Below are 24,992 nucleotides of genomic sequence, written 5' to 3'. Positions count from 1 at the left end.
GTGTTGTGTTACTAAGCCAGTGTGTTGTGTTACTAAGCCAGTGTGTTGTGTTACTAAGCCAGTGTGTTGTTGTGTTACTAAGCCAGTGTGTTGTGTTACTAAGCCAGTGTGTTGTTGTGTTACTAAGCCAGTGTGTTGTTGTGTTACTAAGCCAGTGTGTTGTTGTGTTACTAAGCCAGTGTGTTGTGTTACTAAGCCAGTGTGTTGTGTTACTAAGCCAGTGTGTTGTGTTACTAAGCCAGTGTGTTGTGTTACTAAGCCAGTGTGTTGTTGTGTTACTAAGCCAGTGTGTTGTTGTGTTACTAAGCCAGTGTGTTGTTGTGTTACTAAGCCAGTGTGTTGTGTTACTAAGCCAGTGTGTTGTGTTACTAAGCCAGTGTGTTGTGTTACTAAGCCAGTGTGTTGTGTTACTAAGCCAGTGTGTTGTGTTACTAAGCCAGTGTGTTGTTGTGTTACTAAGCCAGTGTGTTGTGTTACTAAGCCAGTGTGTTGTGTTACTAAGCCAGTGTGTTGTTGTGTTACTAAGCCAGTGTGTTGTGTTACTAAGCCTGTGTGTTGTGTTACTAAGCCAGTGTGTTGTGTTACTAAGCCAGCGTGTTGTGTTACTAAGCCAGTGTGTTGTTGTGTTACTAAGCCAGTGTGTTGTTGTGTTACTAAGCCAGTGTGTTGTTGTGTTACTAAGCCAGTGTGTTGTGTTACTAAGCCAGTGTGTTGTGTTACTAAGCCAGTGTGTTGTTGTGTTACTAAGCCAGTGTGTTGTGTTACTAAGCCAGTGTGTTGTGTTACTAAGCCAGTGTGTTGTTGTGTTACTAAGCCAGTGTGTTGTGTTACTAAGCCAGTGTGTTGTTGTGTTACTAAGCCAGTGTGTTGTTGTGTTACTAAGCCAGTGTGTTGTTGTGTTACTAAGCCAGTGTGTTGTGTTACTAAGCCAGTGTGTTGTGTTACTAAGCCAGTGTGTTGTGTTACTAAGCCAGTGTGTTGTGTTACTAAGCCAGTGTGTTGTGTTACTAAGCCAGTGTGTTGTTGTGTTACTAAGCCAGTGTGTTGTGTTACTAAGCGTGTTGTTGTGTTACTAAGCCAGTGTGTTGTTGTGTTACTAAGCCAGTGTGTTGTTGTGTTACTAAGCCAGTGTGTTGTGTTACTAAGCCAGTGTGTTGTGTTACTAAGCCAGTGTGTTGTTGTGTTACTAAGCCAGTGTGTTGTTGTGTTACTAAGCCATGTGTTGTTGTGTTACTAAGCCAGTGTGTTGTTGTGTTACTAAGCCAGTGTGTTGTTGTGTTACTAAGCCAGTGTGTTGTGTTACTAAGCCAGTGTGTTGTGTTACTAAGCCAGTGTGTTGTTGTGTTACTAAGCCAGTGTGTTGTGTTACTAAGCCAGTGTGTTGTGTTACTAAGCCAGTGTGTTGTTGTGTTACTAAGCCAGTGTGTTGTTGTGTTACTAAGCCAGTGTGTTGTTGTGTTACTAAGCCAGTGTGTTGTTGTGTTACTAAGCCAGTGTGTTGTTGTGTTACTAAGCCAGTGTGTTGTGTTACTAAGCCAGTGTGTTGTGTTACTAAGCGTGTTGTTGTGTTACTAAGCCAGTGTGTTGTTGTGTTACTAAGCCAGTGTGTTGTTGTGTTACTAAGCCAGTGTGTTGTGTTACTAAGCCAGTGTGTTGTTGTGTTACTAAGCCAGTGTGTTGTTGTGTTACTAAGCCAATGTGTTGTTGTGTTACTAAGCCAGTGTGTTGTTGTGTTACTAAGCCAGTGTGTTGTTGTGTTACTAAGCCAGTGTGTTGTGTTACTAAGCCAGTGTGTTGTGTTACTAAGCCAGTGTGTTGTTGTGTTACTAAGCCAGTGTGTTGTGTTACTAAGCCAGTGTGTTGTGTTACTAAGCCAGTGTGTTGTTGTGTTACTAAGCCAGTGTGTTGTTGTGTTACTAAGCCAGTGTGTTGTTGTGTTACTAAGCCAGTGTGTTGTTGTGTTACTAAGCCAGTGTGTTGTTGTGTTACTAAGCCAGTGTGTTGTGTTACTAAGCCAGTGTGTTGTGTTACTAAGCCAGTGTGTTGTTGTGTTACTAAGCCAGTGTGTTGTGTTACTAAGCCAGTGTGTTGTTGTGTTACTAAGCCAGTGTGTTGTTGTGTTACTAAGCCAGTGTGTTGTGTTACTAAGCCAGTGTGTTGTTGTGTTACTAAGCCAGTGTGTTGTTGTGTTACTAAGCCAGTGTGTTGTTGTGTTACTAAGCCAGTGTGTTGTTGTGTTACTAAGCCAGTGTGTTGTTGTGTTACTAAGCCAGTGTGTTGTGTTACTAAGCCAGTGTGTTGTGTTACTAAGCCAGTGTGTTGTTGTGTTACTAAGCCAGTGTGTTGTGTTACTAAGCCAGTGTGTTGTGTTACTAAGCCAGTGTGTTGTTGTGTTACTAAGCCAGTGTGTTGTTGTGTTACTAAGCCAGTGTGTTGTTGTGTTACTAAGCCAGTGTGTTGTGTTACTAAGCCAGTGTGTTGTGTTACTAAGCCAGTGTGTTGTGTTACTAAGCCAGTGTGTTGTGTTACTAAGCCAGTGTGTTGTTGTGTTACTAAGCCAGTGTGTTGTGTTACTAAGCCAGTGTGTTGTGTTACTAAGCCAGTGTGTTGTGTTACTAAGCCAGTGTGTTGTGTTACTAAGCCAGTGTGTTGTTGTGTTACTAAGCCAGTGTGTTGTTGTGTTACTAAGCCAGTGTGTTGTTGTGTTACTAAGCCAGTGTGTTGTGTTACTAAGCCAGTGTGTTGTGTTACTAAGCCAGTGTGTTGTTGTGTTACTAAGCCAGTGTGTTGTGTTACTAAGCCAGTGTGTTGTGTTACTAAGCCAATGTGTTGTTGTGTTACTAAGCCAGTGTGTTGTGTTACTAAGCCAGTGTGTTGTGTTACTAAGCCAGTGTGTTGTGTTACTAAGCCGGTGTGTTGTGTTACTAAGCTAGTGTTTTGTTGTGTTACTAAGCCAGTGTGTTGTTGTGTTACTAAGCCAGTTTGTTGTGTTACTAAGCCAGTGTGTTGTGTTACTAAGCCAATGTGTTGTGTTACTAAGCCAGTGTGTTGTGTTACTAAGCCAGTGTGTTGTGTTACTAAGCCAGTGTGTTGTTGTGTTACTAAGCCAGTGTGTTGTGTTACTAAGCCAGTGTGTTGTTGTGTTACTAAGCCAGTGTGTTGTTGTGTTACTAAGCCAGTGTGTTGTTGTGTTACTAAGCCAGTGTGTTGTGTTACTAAGCCAGTGTGTTGTGTTACTAAAACAGTGTGTTGTGTTACTAAGCCAGTGTGTTGTGTTACTAAGCCAATGTGTTGTTGTGTTACTAAGCCAGTGTGTTGTTGTGTTACTAAGCCAGTGTGTTGTTGTGTTACTAAGCCAGTGTGTTGTGTTACTAAGCCAGTGTGTTGTGTTACTAAGCCAGTGTGTTGTTGTGTTACTAAGCCAGTGTGTTGTGTTACTAAGCCTGTGTGTTGTGTTACTAAGCCAGTGTGTTGTGTTACTAAGCCAGCGTGTTGTGTTACTAAGCCAGTGTGTTGTTGTGTTACTAAGCCAGTGTGTTGTTGTGTTACTAAGCCAGTGTGTTGTTGTGTTACTAAGCCAGTGTGTTGTGTTACTAAGCCAGTGTGTTGTGTTACTAAGCCAGTGTGTTGTTGTGTTACTAAGCCAGTGTGTTGTGTTACTAAGCCAGTGTGTTGTGTTACTAAGCCAGTGTGTTGTTGTGTTACTAAGCCAGTGTGTTGTGTTACTAAGCCAGTGTGTTGTTGTGTTACTAAGCCAGTGTGTTGTTGTGTTACTAAGCCAGTGTGTTGTTGTGTTACTAAGCCAGTGTGTTGTGTTACTAAGCCAGTGTGTTGTGTTACTAAGCCAGTGTGTTGTGTTACTAAGCCAGTGTGTTGTGTTACTAAGCCAGTGTGTTGTGTTACTAAGCCAGTGTGTTGTTGTGTTACTAAGCCAGTGTGTTGTGTTACTAAGCGTGTTGTTGTGTTACTAAGCCAGTGTGTTGTTGTGTTACTAAGCCAGTGTGTTGTTGTGTTACTAAGCCAGTGTGTTGTTGTGTTACTAAGCCAGTGTGTTGTGTTACTAAGCCAGTGTGTTGTGTTACTAAGCCAGTGTGTTGTTGTGTTACTAAGCCAGTGTGTTGTTGTGTTACTAAGCCATGTGTTGTTGTGTTACTAAGCCAGTGTGTTGTTGTGTTACTAAGCCAGTGTGTTGTTGTGTTACTAAGCCAGTGTGTTGTGTTACTAAGCCAGTGTGTTGTGTTACTAAGCCAGTGTGTTGTTGTGTTACTAAGCCAGTGTGTTGTGTTACTAAGCCAGTGTGTTGTGTTACTAAGCCAGTGTGTTGTTGTGTTACTAAGCCAGTGTGTTGTTGTGTTACTAAGCCAGTGTGTTGTTGTGTTACTAAGCCAGTGTGTTGTTGTGTTACTAAGCCAGTGTGTTGTTGTGTTACTAAGCCAGTGTGTTGTGTTACTAAGCCAGTGTGTTGTGTTACTAAGCCAGTGTGTTGTTGTGTTACTAAGCCAGTGTGTTGTGTTACTAAGCCAGTGTGTTGTTGTGTTACTAAGCCAGTGTGTTGTTGTGTTACTAAGCCAGTGTGTTGTGTTACTAAGCCAGTGTGTTGTTGTGTTACTAAGCCAGTGTGTTGTTGTGTTACTAAGCCATGTGTTGTTGTGTTACTAAGCCAGTGTGTTGTTGTGTTACTAAGCCAGTGTGTTGTTGTGTTACTAAGCCAGTGTGTTGTGTTACTAAGCCAGTGTGTTGTGTTACTAAGCCAGTGTGTTGTTGTGTTACTAAGCCAGTGTGTTGTGTTACTAAGCCAGTGTGTTGTGTTACTAAGCCAGTGTGTTGTTGTGTTACTAAGCCAGTGTGTTGTTGTGTTACTAAGCCAGTGTGTTGTTGTGTTACTAAGCCAGTGTGTTGTGTTACTAAGCCAGTGTGTTGTGTTACTAAGCCAGTGTGTTGTGTTACTAAGCCAGTGTGTTGTGTTACTAAGCCAGTGTGTTGTGTTACTAAGCCAGTGTGTTGTTGTGTTACTAAGCCAGTGTGTTGTGTTACTAAGCCAGTGTGTTGTGTTACTAAGCCAGTGTGTTGTGTTACTAAGCCAGTGTGTTGTGTTACTAAGCCAGTGTGTTGTTGTGTTACTAAGCCAGTGTGTTGTTGTGTTACTAAGCCGGTGTGTTGTTGTGTTACTAAGCCAGTGTGTTGTGTTACTAAGCCAGTGTGTTGTGTTACTAAGCCAGTGTGTTGTTGTGTTACTAAGCCAGTGTGTTGTGATACTAAGCCAGTGTGTTGTGTTACTAAGCCAATGTGTTGTTGTGTTACTAAGCCAGTGTGTTGTGTTACTAAGCCAGTGTGTTGTGTTACTAAGCCAGTGTGTTGTGTTACTAAGCCGGTGTGTTGTGTTACTAAGCTAGCGTTTTGTTGTGTTACTAAGCCAGTGTGTTGTTGTGTTACTAAGCCAGTTTGTTGTTGTGTTACTAAGCCAGTGTGTTGTGTTACTAAGCCAATGTGTTGTGTTACTAAGCCAGTGTGTTGTGTTACTAAGCCAGTGTGTTATGTTACTAAGCCAGTGTGTTGTTGTGTTACTAAGCCAGTGTGCTGTGTTACTAAGCCAGTGTGTTGTTGTGTTACTAAAGCCAGTGTGTTGTTGTGTTACTAAGCCAGTGTGTTGTTGTGTTACTATGGCAGTGTGTTGTGTTACTAAGCCAGTTGTGTTGTGTTAACTAAAACAGTGTGTTGTGTTACTAAGGCCAAGTGTGTTGTGTTACTAAGCCATGTGTTGTTGTGTTACTAAGCCAGTGTGTTGTTGTGTTACTAAGGCCAGTGTGTTGTTGTGTTACTAAGCAGTGTGTTGTGTTACTAAGCCAGTGTGTTGTGTTACCAAGCCAGTGTGTTGTTGTGTTACTAAGCCAGTGTGTTGTGTTACTAAGCCAGTGTGTTGTGTTACTAAGCCAGTGTTGTTTGTGTTACTAAGCCAGTGTGTTGTTGTGTTACTAAGCCAGTGTGTTGTTGTGTTACTAAGCCAGTGTGTTGTGTTACTAAGCCAGTGTGTTGTGTTACTAAAGGCAGTGTGTTGTGTTACTAAGCCAGTGTGTTTGTGTTACCTAAGCAGTGTGTTGTGTTACTAAGCCAGTGTGTTGTTGTGTTACTAAGCCAGTGTGTTGTGTTACTAAAGCCTGTGTGTTGTGTTACTAAGCCAGTGTGTTGTGTTTACTAAGCCAGCGTGTTTGTGTTACTAAGCCAGTGTGTTGTTGTGTTACTAAGACCAGTGTGTTGTTGTGTTACTAAGCCGGTGTGGTTGTTGTGTTACTAAGCCAGTGTGTTGTGTTACTAAGCCAGTGTGTGTGTTACTAAGCCAGTGTGTTGTTGTGTTACTAGCCAGTGTGTTGTGATACTAAGCCAGTGTGTTGTGTTACTAAGCAATGTGTTGTTGTGTTACTAAGCAGTGTGTTGTGTTACTAAGCCAGTGTGTTGTGTTACTAAGCCAGTGTGTTGTGTTACTAAGCCGGTGTGTTGTGTTACTAAGCTAGTGTTTTGTTGTGTACTAAGCCAGTGTGTTGTTGTGTTACTAAGCCAGTTTGTTGTTGTGGTTACTAAGCCAGTGTGTTGTGTTACTAAGCCAATGTGTTGTGTTACTAAGCCAGTGTGTTGTGTTACTAAGCCAGTGTGTTATGTTACTAAGCCAGTGTGTTGTTGTGTTACTAAGCCAGTGTGCTGTGTTACTAAGCCAGTGTGTTGTTGTGTTACTAAGCCAGTGTGTTGTTGTGTTACTAAGCCAGTGTGTTGTTGTGTTACTATGCCAGTGTGTTGTGTTACTAAGCCAGTGTGTTGTGTTACTAAAACAGTGTGTTGTGTTACTAAGCCAGTGTGTTGTGTTACTAAGCCAGTGTGTTGTGTTACTAAGCCAGTGTGTTGTTGTGTTACTAAGCCAGTGTGTTGTGTTACTAAGCGTGTTGTTGTGTTACTAAGCCAGTGTGTTGTTGTGTTACTAAGCCAGTGTGTTGTTGTGTTACTAAGCCAGTGTGTTGTGTTACTAAGCCAGTGTGTTGTGTTACTAAGCCAGTGTGTTGTTGTGTTACTAAGCCAGTGTGTTGTTGTGTTACTAAGCCATGTGTTTGTTGTGTTACTAAGCCAGTGTGTTGTTGTGTTACTAAGCCAGTGTGTTGTTGTGTTACTATACTAAGCCAGTGTGTTGTGTTACTAAAGCCAAGTGTGTTGTGTTACTAAGCAGTGTGTTGTTGTGTTACTAAGCCAGTGTGTTGTGTTACTAGCCAGTGTGTTGTTTAACTAAGCCAGTGTGTTGTTGTGTTACTAAGCCAGTGTGTTGTGTTACTACGCAAGGTGTTGTTGTGTTACTAAGCCAGTGTGTTGTTGTGTACAAAGCCTGTGTGTTGTGTTACTAAGCCAGTGTGTTGTTGTGTTACTAAGCCAGTGTGTGTTGTGTTACTAAGCCAATGTGTTGTTGTGTTACTAAGCCAGTGTGTTGTTGTGTTACTAAGCCAGTGGTGTGTGTTACTAAGCCAGTGTGTTGTGTTACTATGCCAGTGTGTTGTTGTGTTACTAAGCCAGTGTGTTGTGTTACTACGCCAGTGTGTTGTTGTGTTACTAAGCCAGTGTTTTGTTGTGTTACAAAGCCAGCGTGTTGTTGTGTTACTAAGCCAGTGTGTTGTGTTACTAAGCCAGTGTGTTGTTTACTAAGCCAGTGTGTTTGTTGTGTTACTAAGCCAGTGTGTTGTTGTGTTACTAAGCCAGTGTGTTGTTGTGTTACTAAGCCAGTGTGTTGTTTGTGTTACTAAGCCAGTGTGTTGTTGTTGTTACTATGCCAGTGTGTTGTGTTACTAAGCCAGTGTGTTGTGTTACTAAGCCAGTGTGTTGTTGTGTTACTAAGCCAGTGTGTTGTTGTGTTACTAAGCCAGTGTGTTGTGTTACTAAGCCAGTGTGTTGTGTTACTAAGCCAGTGTGTTGTTGTGTTACTAAGCCAGTGTGTTGTGTTACTAAGCCAGTGTGTTGTGTTACTAAGCCAGTGTGTTGTTGTGTTACTAAGCCAGTGTGCTGTGTTACTAAGCCTGTGTGTTGTGTCACTAAGCCAGTATGTTGTGTTACTAAGCCAGTGTGTTGTGTTACTAAGCCGGTGTGTTGTGTTACTAAGCCAGTGTGTTGTTGTGTTACTAAGCCAGTGTTGTTGTGTTACTAAGCCAGTGTGTTGTGTTACTAAGCCAGTGTGTTGTGTTACTAAGCAGTGTGTTGTGTTACTAAGCCAGTGTGTTGTTGTGTTACTAAGCCAGTGTGTTGTTGTGTTACTAAGCCAGTGTGTTGTTGTGTTACTAAGCCAGTGTGTTGTTGTGTTACTAAGCCAGTGTGTTGTTGTGTTACTAAGCCAATGTGTTGTTGTGTTACTAAGCCAGTGTGTTGTTGTGTTACTAAGCCAGTGTGTTGTTGTGTTACTAAGCCAGTGTGTTGTTGTGTTACTAAGCCAGTGTGTTGTGTTACTAAGCCAGTGTGTTGTGTTACTAAGCCAGTGTGTTGTTGTGTTACTAAGCCAGTGTGTTGTTGTGTTACTAAGCCAGGGTGATTGATAGGTATTGTAGACCTGTAGCTGTTTTGTGTTAGTGGTCAGGAATGCAGATGGGACAGTGATTGACTTGCGGGCAGCCCGAACACAGAGTGTAAATGATAACCCAGTAACATTAGATAAACACAGCCAAGAGGAAACACTCACTCACATATAGTACACACACACACACACACACACACACACACACAGACACACAGACACACAGACACACACACACACACACACACTAGCCCAATAACTGCTAGATAAACATTTAGGGGAACGGAGCTAAAGACAACGAAGGGAGAAGAGAGGAGGGTCCTGTTGGCATTTGGTTTCCTGAAAGTAAATGTTCATGTTATTTTTATCTTTATTTAACTAGGCAAGTCAGTTAAAGAACAAACTCTTACTTACAATGACGGCCTACCCCGGCCAAACCGTAAACCCGGATGACGCTGGGCCAATTGTGCGCTGCCCTATGGGACTCCCAATGACGGCCTACCCCGGCCAAACCGTAAACCCGGATGACGCTGGACCAATTGTGCGCTGCCCTATGGGACTCCCAATGACGGCCTACCCCAGCCAAACCGTAAACCCGGATGACGCTGGGCCAATTGTGCGCTGCCCTATGGGACTCCCAATGACGGCCTACCCCGGCCAAACCGTAAACCCGGATGACGCTGGGCCAATTGTGCGCTGCCCTATGGGACTCCCAATGACGGCCTACCCCGGCCAAACCGTAAACCCGGATGACGTTGGGCCAATTGTGCGCTGCCCTATGGGACTCCCAATGACGGCCTACCCCGGCCAAACCGTAAACCCGGATGACGCTGGGCCAATTGTGCGCTGCCCTATGGGACTCCCAATGACGGCCTACCCCGGCCAAACCGTAAACCCGGATGACGCTGGGCCAATTGTGCGCTGCCCTATGGGACTCCCAATGACGGCCTACCCCGGCCAAACCGTAAACCCAGATGACGCTGGGCCAATTGTGCGCTGCCCTATGGGACTCCCAATGACGGTAGCCTGGAATCAGACCTCTATCACTGAGATGAAGTGTCTTAAACTGCTGTGCCACTTGGAAGTGTTAGAAGGGAGAAGGGTTAGTGTCCTGTTGGCATTGGGTTACTCAGAGTAAATGTTAGTGTTAGAAGGGAGAAGGGTTAGTGTCCTGTTGGCATTGGGTTACTCAGAGTAAATGTTAGTGTAAGAAGGGAGAAGGGTTAGTAAATGTTAGTGTTAGAAGGGAGAAGGGTTAGTAAATGTTAGTGTTAGAAGGGAGAAGGGTTAGTGTCCTGTTGGCATTGGGTTACTCAGAGTAAATGTTAGTGTAAGAAGGGAGAAGGGTTAGTGTCCTGTTGGCATTGGGTTACTCAGAGTAAATGTTAGTGTTAGAAGGGAGAAGGGTTAGTGTCCTGTTGGCATTGGGTTACTCAGAGTAAATGTTAGTGTTAGAAGGGAGAAGGGTTAGTGTCCTGTTGGCATTGGGTTACTCAGAGTAAATGTTAGTGTTAGAAGGGAGAAGGGTTAGTGTCCCGTTGGCATTGGGTTACTCAGAGTAAATGTTAGTGTTCGAAGGGAGAAGGGTTAGTAAATGTTAGTGTTAGAAGGGAGAAGGGTTAGTGTCCTGTTGGCATTGGGTTACTCAGAGTAAATGTTAGTGTTAGAAGGGAGAAGGGTTAGTGTCCTGTTGGCATTGGGTTACTCAGAGTAAATGTTATTTGAAAAGCAGCTGAAGGGTGACATACTGTCCCTCCCTCCCTGTCTCATTGGGCCATCTGTTCTCCCTCTCTCTGCAGCTCTAAGTGCCTTGAAACAGCTGTTGGAGCAGGGATGGGGTGGACGGACGGAGTGGATGGATGGGGTGGACGGACAGGGTGGACGGACGGGGTGGATGGGGTGGACAGACGGGGTGGATAGACGGGGTGGACGGACGGGGTGGATGGGCGGGGTGGATGGACGGGGTGGACGGGGTGGATGGACGGGGTGGACGGACGGGGTGGATGGACGGGGCGGATGGGGTGAATGGACGGGGTGGACGGACGGGGTGGATGGACGGGGTAACGGGGTGGACGGGGTGGACGGACGGGGTGGATGGACGGGGAGAAACCACATGCTGCTGGTAGGAGAGATACTACATGCTGCTGGTAGGAGAGATACTACATACTGCTGGCCCTGTCATTAATGCGTTAATGATTAATGATTCAGCCCGGGCTGTGCTTACTTAACCAGTGACAGCCCGTCACATGACCCCGGAGTGGACACGCCCCCGTTATGAGAGTCACAAGTGTGAATCTGGCACTGAAGAAGGCAGTGTCATGGTGCGTTCGTAACCAAGTGGGAAGTGGGGATTTACCACTTGAATGGCCCTCCAACTAGTGGGAAACTAGTATATCGTCCAGTGCACCCACTCCTCCCACATGGTGACCTCTGACATCACCTACTAAGGAAATGGCCCCTATAACAGTATTTTCAGAAGTTAAATGCAACAACAAAATATTATTTACAAAAAGCAATATATTTTTTTTACTGATCATTTATGAGGAATTAAAATAAACAAATTAAGAACAATATATAAAGAACTAGCACTGATATAGGTGTGGCAGTGTAGCCTAGTGGTTAGAGCGTTGGACTAGTAACTGAAAGGTTGCAAGATCAAATCCCTGAGCTGACAAGGTACAAAATCTGTTGTTCTGCCCCTGAACAAGGCAATTAACCTGCTGTCATTGAAAATAATAATTTGTTCTTAACTGACTTGCCTAGTTAAATAAAGGTAAAATAATATTTATATTCAAATCTGTGAATAAGAAATTAAATGTGTTGTTTCACATTAAGGGAAGATGTGTTATGGTGCGGGTCAACTTCAATAGGTTGGAGATATGGCTCAACCCCAATATGTTGGATAGATGTGTTAATATATGGGTCAATATATGGGTCAATATATGGGTCAATATATGGGTCAATCCCAATATGTTGGATAGATGTGTTAATATATGGGTCAATATATGGGTCAATCCCAATATGTTGGATAGATGTGTTAATATATGGGTCAACCCCAATATGTTGGATAGATGTGTTAATATATGGGTCAATATATGGGTCAATCCCAATATGTTGGATAGATGTGTTAATATATGGGTCAATCCCAATATGTTGGATAGATGTGTTAATATATGGGTCAACCCCAATATGTTGGATAGATGTGTTAATATATGGGTCAATATATGGGTCAATCCCAATATGTTGGATAGATGTGTTAATATATGGGTCAACCCCAATATGTTGGATAGATGTGTTAATATATGGGTCAATCCCAATATGTTGGATAGATGTGTTAATATATGGGTCAATCCCAATATGTTGGATAGATGTGTTAATATATGGGTCAATATATGGGTCAATCCCAATATGTTGGATAGATGTGTTAATATATGGGTCAATCCCAATATGTTGGATAGATGTGTTAATATATGGGTCAATATATGGGTCAATCCCAATATGTTGGATAGATGTGTTAATATATGGGTCAACCCCAATATGTTGGATAGATGTGTTAATATATGGGTCAATATATGGGTCAATCCCAATATGTTGGATAGATGTGTTAATATATGGGTCAATCCCAATATGTTGGATAGATGTGTTAATATATGGGTCAATATATGGGTCAATCCCAATATGTTGGATAGATGTGTTAATATATGGGTCAATATATGGGTCAATCCCAATATGTTGGATAGATGTGTTAATATATGGGTCAATATATGGGTCAATCCCAATAGGTTGGATAGATGTGTTAATATATGGGTCAACCCCAATATGTTGGATAGATGTGTTAATATATGGGTCAATATATGGGTCAATCCCAATATGTTGGATAGATGTGTTAATATATGGGTCAACCCCAATATGTTGGATAGATGTGTTAATATATGGGTCAATATATGGGTCAATCCCAATATGTTGGATAGATGTGTTAATATATGGGTCAACCCCAATATGTTGGATAGATGTGTTAATATATGGGTCAATATATGGGTCAATCCCAATATGTTGGATAGATGTGTTAATATATGGGTCAATCCCAATATGTTGGATAGATGTGTTAATATATGGGTCAATATATGGGTCAATCCCAATATGTTGGATAGATGTGTTAATATATGGGTCAATATATGGGTCAATCCCAATATGTTGGATAGATGTGTTAATATATGGGTCAATATATGGGTCAATCCCAATAGGTTGGATAGATGTGTTAATATATGGGTCAACCCCAATATGTTGGATAGATGTGTTAATATATGGGTCAATATATGGGTCAATCCCAATATGTTGGATAGATGTGTTAATATATGGGTCAACCCCAATATGTTGGATAGATGTGTTAATATATGGGTCAATATATGGGTCAATCCCAATATGTTGGATAGATGTGTTAATATATGGGTCAATATATAGGGAATAGGGCTCTGGTCTAAAGTAGTGAACTATATAGGGAATAGGGTGCCATTTGGGACACAATCCATTGTGACTATGTTCATTAACCCTACGTCCTAAGACCAAAGCCCTGGTAACGTGTGGTGGAATCCACCCACAATACTACAAAACGGAAAGATCTTTAAGAAGTACATACATTACTCTATGTATTTATTTACAAGTACATACATTACTCTATGTATTTATTTACAAGTACATACACTACCCTACGTATATATTTACAAGTACATACACTACCCTACGTATTTATTTACAAGTACATACACTACTCTACGTATTTATTTACAAGTACATACACTACCCTACGTATTTATTTACAAGTACATACACTACCCTACGTATTTATTTACAAGTACATACACTACCTTACGTATTTATTTGGACAGTGAAGCTCTATTCTCCAGAATCTGGGATTTGAAATCAAATGTTTCCTATGAGGCGATAGTACAGAACGTCACCGTTTAGAAATGAAAACATTATCATTATCTAGTTCCCCCCCATTTGAATGTGTCAAAAGAATGTGGAAAAATTGACTTATAGTGTATTAAATGTGTCAAAAGTGTAGCATTTAATCTGATATTCCCAGCACACATTGACTACATCAAGTTTGCGACTCTACAAACGTGGCGGATGCATTTGCATCTTTGTTTTTTGGTTGTGTTTCAGATTATTTTGTGCCCAATAGAAATTAAATGTTAATGATGTTTTGTGTCATTTTGGAGTCACTTTTTATCTTAAATAAGAATAGAATATGTTTCTTAACACTTCTACATTCACATGGATGCTACTATGATTATGTATAATCACAAATTAATCGTGAATAATGATGAGTGAGAAAGAAGCACAAAACGCTAATCCCACAAAACGCTAACCTTCCCTGTTATTGGTAATGGTGAGAGGTTAGCAACATTTGATCTCAAATCCAAAATGCTGGAGTATTGAGCCAAATGCAAAATATTTTGCTTCACTGTCCAAATATCTATGTCAGGGACTGTATGTTCCACTCATAGAACTAGAATGATTGATCATAGTATTTACGGTTCCACCCCCATATCTAAATACAGAACCTTATGTGGAAATCTCCACCCCCCCCCAGAGCTATTTAAATAATCTCATTGGTGAATCATTAATGAAGAGGTGAGTGTACATTCTGAAGTTCAGGGAACTCAAAAGGCAGCGAGAGAAAATTATTTGCATATTATCTAGCATTCCTAAAGGGTTTCCTTCTCCTCAGTGGGAATGTTCCCAGTCTCCCTGCAATACAAGTCCCACATCCCAAAGGGAACCCTATTCCCTATGTAGTGCACTACTTTAGACCAGAGCCCTATTCCCTATGTAGTGCACTACTTTAGACCAGAGCCCTATTCCCTATATAGTGCACTACTTTAGACCAGAGCCCTATGGCACCCTATTCCCTAAATATAGTGCAATACTTTAGACCAGAGCCCTATTCCCTATGTAGTGCACTACTTTAGACCAGAGCCCTATGGCACCCTATTCCCTAAATATAGTGCACTACTTTAGACCAGGGCCCTATGGCACCCTATTCCCTATATATATAGTGTACTACTGACACCCTATTCCCTATATATATAGTGCACTACTTTAGACCAGAACCCTATGGCACCCTATTCCCTAGTGCACTATCAAACATGTCTACGTTGATTAAAGTATCGGTTCACTGTGGCCCAGTGGGAGTTGTGATATCTGCCTGTCTCTTGTCTAATAACATGGGAAAACTGTCATTGTGTGATTTAAATGCTAGGTTGGAGGAATGTTTATTCTTCTTCTGGTTTTCATGTAGTATAACACTTCACTTAATGTGGGTCTACTTCCTGTGTTTTTTTTTATTTTACTAGGCAAGTCAGTTAAGAACAAATTCTTATTTTCAATGACGGTAACAACATCATTACTAAAGAAAATTACTTAGGTCTCTTCACGTGTCTCTGGTCCCTTCACATGTCTCTGGTCTCTTCACATGTCTCTGGTCTCCTCACATGTCTCTGGTCTCCTCACATGTCTCTGGTCTCTTCACGTGTCTCTGGTCTCTGGTCCCTTCACATGTCTCTGGTCTCTTCACATGTCTCTGGTCTCCTCACATGTCTCTGGTCTCCTCACATGTCTCTGGTCTCTTCACATGTCTCTGGTCTCCTCACATGTCTCTGGTCTCAAATGGAATCCTATTACCCCCTATAGTGCACCAAGTGTTGTAATTTTACAACCCTCTTTGACACTATCAAACACAACATGACAATGTAGCAATTGGCCCAGCGTCGTCCGGGTTAGGGTTTTGCCCGAGGTAGGCCGTCATTGTAAATAAGAATTTGTTATTTAACTGACTTGCCTAGTTAAATAAAGGTTCAATTAAAAAAATGTATTTCACAAAGCGTCTCAGAGTAGGAATGCTGATCTTGGATCAGTTTGAGCTTTTAGATCATAATGAATCAGATTACATGGAGAAATGTGGACCTGATCCTAGATCAGCACTATAGGTCTGAGATGCTTTTGTGAATACAAGCCCGAAGCACCACACTGTATACCTGTGTGATGTTAACTAACTAACAGAAAACCTCAGGACCCAACCTGCTCCCCAATGAGTAGAGATGGACATCCAACAAGACGGCTACGTCCCAAATAACACCCTATTCCCTATATAGTGCACTATTTTCAAAATGGGCCCATAGGGCTCTGGTCAAAAGTAGAGCACTATATAGGGAATAGGGCTCTGGTCTAAAGTAGTGTACTATATAGGGAATAGGGCTCTGGTCTAAAGTTGAGCACTATATAGGGAATAGGCCTCTGGTCCAAAGTAGTGCACTATATAGGGAATAGGGCTCTGGTCTAAAGTAGTGCACTATATAGGGAATAGGGCCTGGTCTAAAGTAGTGCACTATATAGGGAATAGGACTCTGGTCTAAAGTAGTGCACTATATAGGGAATAGGGCTCTGGTCTAAAGTAGTGCACTATATAGGGAATAGGGCTCTGGTCTAAAGTAGTGCACTATATAGGGAATAGGGCTCTGGTCTAAAGTAGTGCACTATATAGGGAATAGGGCTCTGGTCTAAAGTAGTGCACTATATAGGGAATAGGGCCTGGTCTAAAGTAGTGCACTATATAGGGAATAGGGCCTGGTCTAAAGTAGTGCACTATATAGGGAATAGGGCTCTGGTCTAAAGTAGTGCACTATATAGGGAATAGGGCTCTGGTCTAAAGTAGTGCACTATATAGGGAATAGGGCTCTGGTCTAAAGTAGTGCACTATATAGGGAATAGGGCTCTGGTCTAAAGTAGTGCACTATATAGGGAATAGGGCTCTGGTCTAAAGTAGTGCACTATATAGGGAATAGGACTCTGGTCTAAAGTAGTGCACTATATAGGGAATAGGACTCTGGTCTAAAGTAGTGCACTACATAGGGAATAGGGCTCTGGTCTAAAGTAGTGCACTATATAGGGAATAGGGCTCTGGTCTAAAGTAGTGCTCTATATAGGGAATAGGGCTCTGGTCTAAAGTAGTGCACTATATAGGGAATAGGGCTCTGGTCTAAAGTAGGGCACTATATAGGGAATAGGACTCTGGTCTAAAGTAGTGCACTATATAGGGAATAGGGCCTGGTCTAAAGTAGTGCACTATATAGGGAATAGGACTCTGGTCTAAAGTAGTGCACTATATAGGGAATAGGGCCTGGTCTAAAGTAGTGCACTATATAGGGAATAGGGCTCTGGTCTAAAGTAGTGCACTATATAGGGAATAGGGCTCTGGTCTAAAGTAGTGCACTATATAGGGAATAGGGCTCTGGTCTAAAGTAGTGCACTATATAGGGAATAGGGCTCTGGTCTAAAGTAGTGCACTATATAGGGAATAGGGCTCTGGTCTAAAGTAGTGCACTATATAGGGAATAGGGCTCTGGTCTAAAGTAGTGTACTATATAGGGAATAGGGCCTGGTCTAAAATAGTGCACTATATAGGGAATAGGACTCTGGTCTAAAGTAGTGTACTATATAGGGAATAGGGCTCTGGTCTAAAGTAGTGCACTATATAGGGAATAGGACTCTGGTCTAAAGTAGTGCACTATATAGGGAATAGGGTGCCATTTAGGTTGGATCCATCCCTGCTTAATAAACCTGGTGGGAGCTGGTTCCACATAGCTTTAATAATGACAAAAACAAATAAATCTGTTCTCACACATTAGAGCCATCTAGTCCCATCTCTCCTCTCCTGTTCTCACACATTAGAGCCATCTAGTCCCATCTCTCCTGTCCTCTTCTCACACATTAGAGCCATCTAGTCCCATCTCTCCTGTCCTGTTCTCACACATTAGAGCCATCTAGTCCCATCTCTCCTCTCCTGTCCTCACACATTAGAGCCATCTAGTCCCATCTCTCCTCTCCTGTTCTCACACATTAGAGCCATCTAGTCCCATCTCTCCTGTCCTGTTCTCACACATTAGAGCCATCTAGTCCCATCTCTCCTCTCCTGTCCTCACACATTAGAGCCATCTAGTCCCATCTCTCCTCTCCTGTTCTCACACATTAGAGCCATCTAGTCCCATCTCTCCTCTCCTCTTCTCACACATTAGAGCCATCTTCTCTCTTCTATCCTTTTCTCCCTCTTCTCCTCTTCTCGAGGGCCCAGGTAGTGAGTAGTGACAGCCAGAGTTAAAGGCCGACTCCTAGGATGAATTGCCCCGCTCCGTCCCTCCAACATGGGAAGCCAAAGTAGGGAACATCCCCTGACGTAAATAGAATCAAATCATCGATACTGTTTGAGCCTTTGTCCTTGACCATGTTGAAACAAATGCCAGCGCCATTGATTTTTCCATTTGAATGATGCGTTATCAACCTGCTTAATTAAAACCATCTAAATGACTGCCACGTTAACGGGGGCCAAGGAAGAAAAATAAATCCTTACAGACGTTGATGAATGAACGATTAGAGATTAGAATAGACATCAAGCCAATAGTTTGTTTAGGTTTTTTTTTGTCCATGTGAATTCTCAGCAGATCTGAAACTTCGTCTCCTGGACAGATAGTTTTGGCTCCAGGTTAGAGAGCAAGAACTTACATTTGCAGTTTTAATCAAGTGTGTTAGTGCTGGGATGGAACAAAAGGCTGTGGTCACTGTGGTCCCGTTTTGCCCAGGTTTGGCTTTGGGCTGACTCTTTAGCTACAGACCACAAACACACAGTAGTTAGCTAGGTGGAGATGGTGCAGGAGCTAGCTAGGTGGAGGTGGTGCAGGAGGTAGCTAGGTGGAGGTGGTGCAGGAGCTAGCTAGGTGGAGGTGGTGCAGGAGCTAGCTAGGTGCAGGTGGTGGAGGTGGTGCAGTAGCTAGCTTGGTGGAGATGGTGCAGGAGCTAGCTAGGTGGAGGTGGTGCAGGAGCTAGCTAGGTGGAGGTGGTGCAGGAGATAGCTAGGTGCAGGTGGTGGAGGTGGTGCAGGAGCTAGCTAGGTGGAGGTGGTGCAGTAGCTAGCTAGGTGGAGATGGTGCAGGAGCTAGCTAGGTGGAGGTGGTGCAGTAGCTAGCTAGATGGTGGTGGTGCAGTAGCTAGCTAGATGGTGGTGGTGCAGTAGCTAGCTAGATGGTGGTGGTGCAGTAGCTAGCTAGATGGTGGTGGTGCAGTAGCTAGCTAGATGGTGGTGGTGCAGTAGCTAGCTAGATAGTGGTGGTGCAGGAGCTAGCTAGGTGGAGGTGGTGCAGGAGCTAGCTAGGTGGAGGTGGTTCAGGAGCTAGCTAGGTGCAGGTGGTGGAGGTGGTGCAGTAGCTAGCTAGATGGTGGTGGTGCAGTAGCTAGCTAGATGGTGGTGGTGCAGTAGCTAGCTAGATGGTGGTGGTGCAGTAGCTAGCTAGATGGTGGTGGTGTAGTAGCTAGCTAGATGGTGGTGGTGCAGTAGCTAGCTAGATGGTGGTGGTGCAGGAGCTAGCTAGGTGGAGGTGGTGCAGGAGCTAGCTAGGTGGAGGTGGTGCAGGAGCTAGCTAGGTGCAGGTGGTGGAGGTGGTGCAGTAGCTAGCTTGGTGGAGATGGTGCAGGAGCTAGCTAGGTGGAGGTGGTGCAAGAGCTAGCTAGGTGGAGGTGGTGCAGGAGCTAGCTAGGTGCAGGTGGTGGAGGTGGTGCAGTAGCTAGCTTGGTGGAGATGGTGCAGGAGCTAGCTAGGTGGAGGTGGTGCAGGAGCTAGCTAGGTGGAGGTGGTGCAGGAGCTAGCTAGGTGGAGGTGGTGCAGGAGCTAGCTAGGTGGAGGTGGTGCAGGAGCTAGCTAGGTGCAGGTGGTGGAGGTGGTGCAGTAGCTAGCTTGGTGGAGATGGTGCAGGAGCTAGCTAGGTGGAGGTGGTGCAGGAGCTAGCTAGGTGGAGGTGGTGCAGTAGCTAGCTAGGTGGAGATGGTGCAGGAGCTAGCTAGGTGCAGGTGGTGCAGTAGCTAGCTAGATGGTGGTGGTGCAGTAGCTAGCTAGATGGTGGTGGTGCAGTAGCTAGCTAGATGGTGGTGGTGGTGCAGTAGCTAGCTAGATGGTGGTGGTGCTGTAGTAGCTAGATGGTGGTGGTGCTGCAGTAGCTAGCTAGGTGGTGGTTCTGCAGTAGCTAGCTAGGTGGTGGTGCTGTAGTAGCTAGCTAGGTGGTGGTGCTGCAGTAGCTAGCTAGATGGTGGTGGTGGTGGTGCTGTAGTAGCTAGATGGTGGTGGTGTGCAGTAGCTAGCTAGGTGGTGGTTCTGCAGTAGCTAGCTAGGAGGTGGTTCTGCAGTAGCTAGCTAGATGGTGGTTCTGCAGTAGCTAGCTAGGTGGTGGTTCTGCAATAGCTAGCTAGGTGGTGGTGCTGCAGTAGTTAGCTAGGTGGAGGTGGTGCTGTAGATAGATGGTGGTGATGCTGTAGTAGCTAGGTGGTGGTGGTGCTGCAGCAACTAGCTAGGTGGTGGTGCTGTAGAAGTTAGGTAGATTGTGGTTCTGCAGTAGCTAGCTAGATGGTGGTGCTGCAGTAGTTAGCTAGGTGGAGGTGGTGCTGTAGCTAGATGGTGGTGGTGCTGTAGTAGCTAGGTGGTGGTGGTACTGCAGTAGCTAGCTAGGTGGTGGTGCTGTAGAAGCTACAGCTGTAGAGGCTACAGTATTGACTACAGCTAGCTACCAACAGCTACAGCTGTAGAGACTACAGTATTGACTACAGCTAGCTACCAACAGCTACAGCTGTAGAGACTACAGTATTGACTACAGCTAGCTACCAACAGATACAGCTGTAGAGACTACAGTATTGACTACAGCTAGCTACCAACAGCTACAGCTGTAAAGACTACAGTATTGACTACAGCTACATCTGTAGAGACTACAGTATTGACTACAGCTAGCTACCAACAGCTACAGCTGTAGAGACTACAGTATTGACTACAGCTACCAACAGCTACATCTGTAGAGACTACAGTATTGACTACAGCTAGCTACCAACAGCTACAGCTGTAGAGGCTACAGTATTGACTACAGCTAGCTACCAACAGCTACAACTGTAGAGACTACAGTATTGACTACAGCTAGCTACCAACAGCTACAGCTGTAGAGACTACAGTATTGACTACAGATACCAACAACTACAGTTGTAGAGGTTAGAGTATTGACAACAGCTAGCTACTAACAGCTACAGCTCCATAGATTACCGTATTGACTACAAATCTAATTTTATTAGTCAAATACAGCTAGCTACTAACCGCTACAGTACAGCTCTGAGGGAGAGGATGTCACGGCCGTTGAAAGAACTGGACCAAAGCGCAGCGTGGTGAGCGTACATATTCCTTTTATTTAGGATGATGACGGCAACAAAACGATACAACACAACCGTGACGCTTAAGGGCTATGTACATTAAAGAAAGTTAACTTTCCACACAGAACGGAGGGAAAGGGCTACCTAAGTATGGTTCCCAATCAGAGACAACGATAGACAGCTGTCCCTGATTGAGAACCATACCTGGCCAAAACATAGAAATACAAAATCATAGAAAAACAAAACATAGAATGCCCAACCCAAATCACACCTTGACCAAACCAAATAGAGACATGAAAAGGCTCTCTAAGGTCAGGGCGTGACAGGGGTTGAATAGGAAGGAGGGGAGAAAGAACGGAAGAATAGGAGGGGAGGACAGAAGAGGGGAAGAATAGGAGGGGAGGACAGAAGAGGGATGAATAGGAGGGGAGGACAGAAGAACGGAAGAATAGGAGGGGAGGACAGAAGAACGGAAGGATAGGAGGGGAGGACAGAAGAGGGATGAATAGGAGGGGAGGACAGAAGAGGAATGAATAGGAGGGGAGGACAGAAGAGGAATGAATAGGAGGGGAGGACAGAAGAGGGATGAATAGGAGGGGAGGACAGAAGAGGGGAAGAATAGGAGAGGAGGACAGAAGAACAGAAGAACAGGAGGGGAGGACAGAAGAGGAATGAATAGGAGGGGAGGACAGAAGAACAGAAGAATAGGAGGGGAGGACAGAAGAGGAATGAATAGGAGGGGAGGACAGAAGAACAGAAGAATAGGAGGGGAGGACAGAAGAGGGGAAGAATAGGAGGGGAGGACAGAAGAACAGAAGAATAGGAGGGGAGGACAGAAGAGGGAAGAATAGGAGGGGAGGACAGAAGAACAGAAGAATAGGAGGGGAGGACAGAAGAGGGGAAGAATAGGAGGGGAGGACAGAAGAGGGGAAGAATAGGAGGGGAGGACAGAAGAACAGAAGAATAGGAGGGGAGGACAGAAGAATAGGAGGGGAGGACAGAAGAGGGGAAGAATAGGAGGGGAGGACAGAAGAACAGAAGAATAGGAGGGGAGGACAGAAGAGGGGAAGAATAGGAGGGGAGGACAGAAGAACATAAGAATAGGAGGGAGGACAGAAGAGGGAAAGAATAGGAGGGGAGGACAGAAGAGGGGAAGAATAGGAGGGAGGACAGAAGAGGGGAAGAATAGGAGGGGAGGACAGAAGAGGGGAAGAATAGGAGGGGAGGACAGAAGAACAGAAGAATAGGAGGGGAGGACAGAAGAATAGGAGGGGAGGACAGAATAGGGGAAGAATAGGAGGGGAGGACAGAAGAACAGAAGAATAGGAGGGGAGGACAGAAGAGGGGAAGAATAGGGGGGGAGGACAGAAGAACAGAAGAATAGGAGGGGAGGACAGAAGAGGGGAAGAATAGGAGGGGAGGACAGAAGAGGGGAAGAATAGGAGGGGAGGACAGAAGAACAGAAGAATAGGAGGGGAGGACAGAAGAATAGGAGGGGAGGACAGAAGAGGGGAAGAATAGGAGGGGAGGACAGAAGAACAGAAGAATAGGAGGGGAGGACAGAAGAGGGGAAGAATAGGAGGGGAGGACAGAAGAACATAAGAATAGGAGGGGAGGACAGAAGAGGGAAAGAATAGGAGGGGAGGACAGAAGAGGGGAAGAATAGGAGGGGAGGACAGAAGAGGGGAAGAATAGGAGGGGAGGACAGAAGAGGGGAAGAATAGGAGGGGAGGACAGAAGAACAGAAGAATAGGAGGGGAGGACAGAAGAATAGGAGGGAGGACAGAATAGGGAAGAATAGGAGGGGAGGACAGAAGAACAGAAGAATAGGAGGGGAGGACAGAAGAGGGGAAGAATAGGGGGGAGGACAGAAGAACAGAAGAATAGGAGGGGAGGACAGAAGAGGGGAAGAATAGGAGGGGAGGACAGAAGAGGGGAAGAATAGGAGGGAGGACAGAAGAGGGGAAGAATAGGAGGGGAGGACAGAAGAGGGAAGAATAGGAGGGGAGGACAGAAGAACAGAAGAATAGGAGGGGAGGACAGAAGAGGGGAAGAATAGGAGGGGAGGACAGAAGAACAGAAGAATAGGAGGGGAGGACAGAAGAGGGGAAGAATAGGAGGGGAGGACAGAAGAACAGAAGAATAGGAGGGGAGGACAGAAGAACAGAAGAATAGGAGGGGAGGACAGAAGAGGGGAAGAATAGGAGGGGAGGACAGAAGAGGGGAAGAATAGGAGGGGAGGACAGAAGAACAGAAGAATAGGAGGGGAGGACAGAAGAGGGGAAGAATAGGAGGGGAGGACAGAAGAGTGGAAGAATAGGAGGGGAGGACAGAAGAACAGAAGAATAGGAGGGTGCTAGTAAGAATGGAGTGTGTGAGTGAGTACATCAACAGTTTGAAATGGATACTTTGAATCAATAATGACATGGGGCTGGATCAGATCAGTCAGCAGTCACTCTGACTCACCGAGGAGTAGGACTTGATTGTTTCGTACAGTCACATATACTGTATGGGGATGGGAGGTTACTGCATCATGATACATTTACCGCAGACGACAACGCTGTACGGCTCTGGATCCGATCAGTCTCTCTGACTCACCCGAGGACTTGATTGTCTTGTACAGTCACATATACTGTATGTGGGTGGGAGGTTACTGTATTAGGACACAAAGACACAACAGCGGATCGCGGCTCCTGTAGCCAACACCCATATCTATGTGTATGAGTCACGTGATGTGGCAACAACATGGGAGGACAATGACATCCATGAACACAACGGCCTTATGGAAGGAAGAGGGGATGGATACGAAGAAGGACCAGGGGAGTGATAGAGAGGGGAGGAAGAATAGGAGGGGAGATAGGAGAAGGGGAGGAAGGAGGAGGGGAGATAGGAGAAGGGGAGGAAGGAGGAGGGGAGGAAGGAGGAGGGGAGGTAGGAGAAGGGGGAGGAGGAGGGGAGATAGGAGGAGGGAGGAAGGAGGAGGGGAGGTAGGAGGAGGGGAGATAGGAGAAGGGGAGGTAGGAGGAGGGGAGGAAGAGGAGGGGAGGAAGGAGGAGGGGAGATAGGAGAAGGGAGGAAGGAGGAGGGGAGATAGGAGAAGGGGAGGAAGGAGGAGGGGAGGTAGGAGGAGGGGAGATAGGAGAAGGGGAGGAAGGAGGAGGGGAGGTAGGAGGAGGGGAGGTAGGAGAAGGGGAGGAAGGAGGAGGGGAGATAGGAGAAGGGGAGGAAGGAGGAGGGGAGGTAGGAGAAGATGGAGGAAGGACGAGGGGAGATAGGAGAAGGGGAGGAAGAAGGAGGGGAGGTAGGAAGAGGGGAGAAGGAGGAGGGGAGGTAGGAGAAGGGGAGGAAGGAGGAGGGGAGGTAGGAGGAGGGGAGGAAGGAGGAGGGGAGCTAGCAGAAGGGGAGGAAGGAGGAGGGGAGATATCAGGAGGGGAGGAAGGAGGAGGGAGGTAGGAGGAGGGGAGATAGGAAGAAGGGGAGGAAGGAGGAGGGAGGTAGGAGGAGGGAGGTAGCAGAAGGGGAGTAGGAGGAGGGACGTAGGAGAAAGGGGAGATAGGAGAAGGGAGGAAGGAGGAGGGAGGAAGGAGGAGGGGAGAAGGAGGAGGGGAGATAGGAGAAGGGGAGGAAGGAGGAGGGAGGTAGGAGGAGAGGAGATAGGAGAAGGGGAGGAAGGAGGATGGGAGGAAGGGGAGGGAGGTAGGAGAAGGAGAGGAAGGAGGAGGGGAGGAAGGAGAAGGGGAGGGAAGGATGAGGGGAGGTAGGAGAAGGGGAGGAAGAATAGGAGGGGAGATAGGAGAAGGGGAGGGAAGGAGGAGGGGAGGTAGGAGAAGATGGAGGAAGGACGAGGGGAGATAGGAGAAGGGGAGGAAGAAGGAGGGGGGGTAGGAAGAGGGGAGGAAGGAGGAGGGGAAGTAGGAAGAGGGGAGGAAGGAGGAGGGGAGTAGGAAGAGGGGAGGAAGGAGGAGGGGAGGTAGGAGGAGGGGAGATAGGAGAAGGGGCGGAAGGAGGATGGGAGGTAGGAGGAGGGGAGGTAGGAGGGGGAGGAAGGAGGAGGGGAGATAGGAGAAGGGGAGGAAGGAGGAGGGGAGGAAGGAGGAGGGCAGATAGGAGAAGGGGAGGAAGGAGAAGGGGAGGAAGGAGAAGGGAGGAAGGAAGGGGAGGAAGGGGAGGGGAGGAGGAGGAGGGGAGGAAGGAGGAGGGGAGGAAGGAGGAGGGGAGGAGGAGG

This window comes from Oncorhynchus kisutch, linkage group LG11, assembly GCF_002021735.2.
Source record: "Oncorhynchus kisutch isolate 150728-3 linkage group LG11, Okis_V2, whole genome shotgun sequence".
NCBI lineage: Eukaryota > Metazoa > Chordata > Actinopteri > Salmoniformes > Salmonidae > Oncorhynchus > Oncorhynchus kisutch.
The sequence above is the reverse complement of the archived record's forward strand: the minus strand, read 5'-3'. Positions refer to the sequence as shown.